The 5,355-nt window shown below is 36.5% G+C and overlaps 1 long non-coding RNA gene across 2 annotated transcripts in view; it reads left to right on the top strand.

Annotated features, from left to right (window-relative positions):
• The first annotated feature begins 544 nt into the window (after positions 1 to 544).
• LOC101856145 overlaps positions 545 to 5,355 on the top strand; it is a 13,003-nt gene continuing 8,192 nt past the window's right edge. The window contains exons 1-3 of one of the 2 annotated variants that reach the window (XR_221171.3): positions 545 to 669; positions 1,481 to 1,520; positions 2,531 to 2,787. This is a non-coding gene — a long non-coding RNA (uncharacterized LOC101856145). The remainder of the gene's footprint in view (positions 670 to 1,480; positions 1,521 to 2,530; positions 2,788 to 5,355) is intronic. The other variant, XR_001185417.2, reaches the window with a different exon arrangement.

Raw genomic sequence — 5,355 nt, 5'->3', positions numbered from 1 at the left:
ATTATTAGTATTATTATGGTTCCCTGAAGGGTATTCATTTAACCAGGGTGAAGTCCGGAAAATTATTGTGAAGTGACTTTCCTAATGAAACAGCGGAGCAGCCCGCCTAATTAATAATCGGTATTTTGTCAACTTGGGCATAAAAACACCAACTTAAAAAAAAAAAGCTTTAGCCACAAATTCTTTTTTTTTGGCCCCACATAGACTTGAAACCTAAGATGTGTATTGTAGTGCAAATAAGCTCCAAATCAAGGGCTAAAGTAGACCGTTACTTTTCTCCTTTTTTTTAATGTGCTGAAAATTGCTTTTGTTTTTTAAATTTATTTGTGTTTCTTTTTTTTGGGGTGGGGTTTTTGGAATAATTAGTTTTTGCTTTTTAGATGTTTTTTGTTTGTTTGTATTGTTGTTTTTTTGTTTTGGCTTCCTATATCAGGTTCCACATTACGTGACATGGGACTAGTCGAACTAATTTTGATTAAACGATAGCAGCTGTGGACAAGATATATAAAGGTGGACTGGAAACTGTGAGCTGTACATTCTGTGGAGAGGAGACACGTAGATCTACAGGAAAAACATTAGCTAGTGGCTGTTGGTCGTTACATTTTATACTTTTGATACTTTGTAATGTTCAAGTTTCCCTTGTCAGTTTGTGAAAGCTGAAACCAAAAGGTCTTAGAACAGTATTTTGCGGTTCACAGCATAAATAGAAAATTAGAGAGTGCTGGATAACTTTTTACTGTTACCCACAGAAAGTATTAATGTACCATACTGAGGCGAAACTTCTTCTTTTTCCTTTTCAGACAGATCAAATTATAACCCATCCTCATTATACTGAGGCCAATTTTTAAAATTTTTCCCATTTAGACAGACCCAAAAAAATGTTAGTCTATATGACAATGCTCAAGAGAGGGTTACTTTTTTGGTTTTTAGACAGACCAAATAATTTTTCTTTCTTAGACAGACCGTTGAGTGGCAGCGTGGTGGAATCAGGCTCTCGTCAAAATAATCAAAGTTAAGAAACTTGCATTTTTCCGTAGGTTTGTGAATTTCATCAAATTTTTATTTTTTGGCTCAACATCTTTCATGCCCATTAAAGAACTCATCTCTGTACGGATTTTTCTTAAAAACGTTGATTAAACTCACAAAAATTGTAAATTTTCAGTTATCACGGACTCTTAAGCTAAGGAAATAACCAATCTTTGGCATCCATTTTCTCACTAATTTTACCTCTGAAATTTGAAAACAGGTGACCCTCCACCTCCTTCATTCACAAATATCTCGACTTGTATTCAAGATAAATGGATTTTTTTTTTACATTGAAATAAAGACAAGTGAACAAGCTTTAAGATGACACCAATAACTCTACATGCCCAAAAGTTGACGAGAGCCTGATTCCACCACGCTGCCTCACTTCTGAATCGAATTGTTTTTCTGTTTATTTTTCTTCTTCTGAGAGACCCAATAAATTTTGTTTTTTCAGACAGCCCAAAATATTTGTTCACGCATTTCAGGCAGACAAAGTAAGTTTTCCTTTTCAAACAGACCAAATAAAAGTATCATCACACAGACCAAATGTTTCATTGTTTTTCTTTTTCAGACAAACCAAATAATTTTTCCTTTTCAAACAGACTGTAGCCGGTTGGCGGGGGCTCTGGTGTGGTTTGCTTCTTCTTTCATCAAACATCTCTATTGTCCTTATCTCCCCTCCTTCCTTCGTTTTTGTGTTTGTTACTCTCTTGTAACATCTCTGATCTTCGGCACTTATATGATCTTGTAATGTTGCAAATGCCGTAAAACACTAAAACTAAACTAAACTCAGAGCGACCCAACAACTCAGCATCGCTATGCTTAGGCTCAGCCTAGCCTTCCTGGTAGTGTCTAGGCGAGATCAAATTGTTTTTCTTTTTTCAGACAAACCAAATACATGCCATTTTTCCTTTCTCCGACAAACCAAACAGTGTTTCATTTCTCGGACAAACCAAATAATGTTTCCTTTCTCAGAAAGACCCAACAACTCAGCATCGCTATGCTTAGGCTCAGCCTAGCCTTCTTGGTGGTGTCTAGACGAGACCAAATTGTTTTTCTTTTTCAGACAAACCAAGTCATTTTTCCTTTCTTGGACAAACCAAATAATTTTTCCTTTCTCAGACAAACCAAATGTTTCCTTTCTCACTTTCAGTCAAACCAGAAAAATATTTCCTTTCTCAGACAAACCCAACAACTCAGCATCGCTATGCTTAGGCTCAGCCTAGCCTTCCTGGTAGTGTCTAAACGAGACCAAATTGCTTTTCTTTTTTCACACAAACCAAATAATTTTTCCTTTCTCAGACAAACCAAATCATTTTCCTTTCTCAGAAAACCAAACAATGTTTCATTTCTCGGACAAACCAAATAATGTTTCCTTTCTCAGAAAGACCTAACAACTCAGCATCGCTATGCTTAGGCTCAGCCTAGCCTTCCTGGTGGTGTCTAAACGAGACCAAATTGCTTTTCCTTTCTCAGACAAACCAAATCATTTTTCCTTTCTCAGACAGACCCAGCAACTCAGCATCGCTATGATAAGGCTGAGCCTAGCCTTCCTGGTGGTGTCCACCATCCTGTGCCTGGCCCACGCCAGGAGACCTATCCACTGGCAGAACATATGGTACCAGGACCACGAGTTCCAGTGTCCCAGAGGACAGTACGTCAACTTGGTGAAAAGTTATCATTCCAAAAGAAGAGAAGACAGGCGCTGGGCAATCGGCTGTGGGGGGAGAGGGGTGACCAGTGCTAGATGCGAGTGGAGTAGTAAGTTCGCTACCTTTTGAATTTCTTACTTCTTTTGTTTTCTTTTCTTGTTTTTTTTTTCTTTCTGTTTCTTTTCTTTTCTCTACTTTCCTTTCCTTTTCTTTTTCTCGTTTTTTTCTTTCCTTTTCTTTTTCTCGTTCTTTTCTTTTCTCCATTTTTTTTGCTTGTTGTTATTCTGTTCTATTCTCATCTTTTTCCCTCCCCGTCTTACTTTTCTTATTAACCATTTTTTTCTACTTTCCCTCAATCCCCACTGTGCCATTTGTGAGGTATCGTGGTGAAATCAGGCGCTCGTCATAAAATTAAAAGGTTAAATCCAAGAAACCGGCACTTTCCTGCACGGGTTTGACAAATATATCAAATTTTTTGTTTTTGGTTTACATCTTTTGAATCCATTTAAAAACATAGTATTATACTGATAAACGTTGATGAAAGGCACACAAAAATATGCAGCATTTCATTTTTCAAGAATTTTCAAACTATGAAAATCACCAAACTTTGGTGGCCATTTTCTCGCTAATTTTACCTCTGAAACCAGGTGACCCCACCTCCTCCAATCGCAAACAACGTGACTTCTTTTTAGATAGATGGGTGTTTTTTCACGGAAAGCAAGACAAATGAACCAACCTTAATGTGATACCAATAACTCTACATGTCAATAAATTAACGAGCGCCTGATTCCAGCGCGTCGTGACATTTTGACTGTAGTAAGTTACCAAGATTTTGGATTAAACTTACTATCTTTCTTGGGTGGAAATGGTTGATTTTATTGCTGCTTTTGATACACACAGAACTAAACTTTATTTCTTTTTAAAGAATAGAAAATACTCATGAGGTCAGAAACCAAATTTTCTATCAAAAACGTCAGACCAGTCAGGGTCATTATCAAGATACATATATGAGGCAGCGCGGTGCAATCAGGCTCTCGTCAAAATAATGAAATCGAAGAAAACAGCCCTTTTCTCCCTGCCTAGCAATTTTTATCAAATTTTTGTTTTTCGGCTCAACACCTTTTATGTCCATTTACAAACACATTCCTTTGAGGATTTCACCGAAAACGTTGATTAAAGGCACAAAAATATAAATTTACAGTCTCCATGGACTCTCCAGCTTTGGAATTTACCAAGCTTTGGAGGCCATTTTTTCGCTAGTGTTTTTTCTTAAATCAGGTGACCCCCACCTCCTTCAATCCAAAATATCTCCATTTCAATCAAAGATGGATAGGTAATTTTTTCATTGGAAACAAGACAAATGAACAAGTTTAAGATGATACCAATAACTCAATATGCCCAAAAATTAACGAGAGCCTGATTCCACCACGCTGCCTCACATATTATGTATTCAAAGAATTGCGTTCGAATTCGAAGAATCTTGACATGTTGTGAAATTCAAAATTATTAATTTATGTCAAAATTCTCATCATTATGTCATGAGCAGATAGAATTTTGTAATTTTAAGGCAACGAGTAGTTGATAAACGTCTTGCACGTTCTACGTCGTATTTAGCTCAGTCAGACCATTTTCTTCACGTTGCAATAAACAAGCATCTGCATTTGTTGCTATTTTGCGTCCAAAAGTTGCAAAAAGTTGACACAAAAATAGCAAAAGTTGCCCAAAAAGTTGCCATTCATTTTCAAACTTTCAACTCTCTGTGACGACGTATATTATATAGCAATACGTTAATACAATAGAGGTTACTTAATCTGAAACACCAGATTTTTTTGCGCTCTGTTTTAAGCATCTAGAATATCATTTGTAGCCACACACAGTCTAAAAACGTCTAAAATAAAGGTTTCCCAACAGAATGAAATCAAATTAGAACAGCACATAAACAACCACAAATATTAACAAATAAGAGCGTGTGTCAACCCATCCATAGACTGGCCGTTTTAACCCTAAACGTGCGTAATTCAAGAAAAAGTACAGGATATAGATGGAATCACACACAATGGGTCTGCCAGTGTCAGTATTCGGTTTTGGAGGAGACACGCTCTAACATAACACATTAAAAAATTTTTTAAAGTAGGAACAACATTACGCTATATAAACACCAATAAAAATAAAACAACACACCAGAACAATAACAAGTTTAAAAAATTAATACACCAACAAATCAAAACACAACAAAGAGGGAGACATGAAAGAGAAACAGCAAGATAAATAGTATGTAATTACAGTAATGTAGCATACTTATATTTTTCACATGAAAATTACAACTCAAAGTAGTGTTAGTGTTAACGAGTGAGAAAGAGACGAAGTGAAGCGAACATGAAAATAAACTTTCTTTCTAAAAGTAAAGAGGTTGGTTGGGCTCCTTTCTCTTCCCGAATATTATTCCCCGTTGTTTTTTTGGTTTTTTTGTTTGTTTGTTGTTTTTTTTATTGTTGTAGTTAAAAAATCATTTTTTCTTCCCGACGGTGGTTTTCAGCCGGAAAAATGCAATAATAGCGGCCGCGATTCGCGGACCAAAAAATGCAATAATAGCGGCCGCGATTCGCGGACCATAAAATGCAATAATAGCGGCCGCGATTCGCCGACCAAAAAATGCAATAATAGCGGCCGCGATTCG

The sequence above is a fragment of the Aplysia californica genome, unplaced genomic scaffold, assembly GCF_000002075.1.
Source record: "Aplysia californica isolate F4 #8 unplaced genomic scaffold, AplCal3.0 scaffold01165, whole genome shotgun sequence".
Classification (NCBI taxonomy): Eukaryota; Metazoa; Mollusca; class Gastropoda; order Aplysiida; family Aplysiidae; genus Aplysia; species Aplysia californica.
The sequence above is the reverse complement of the archived record's forward strand: the minus strand, read 5'-3'. Positions and strand labels throughout refer to the sequence as shown.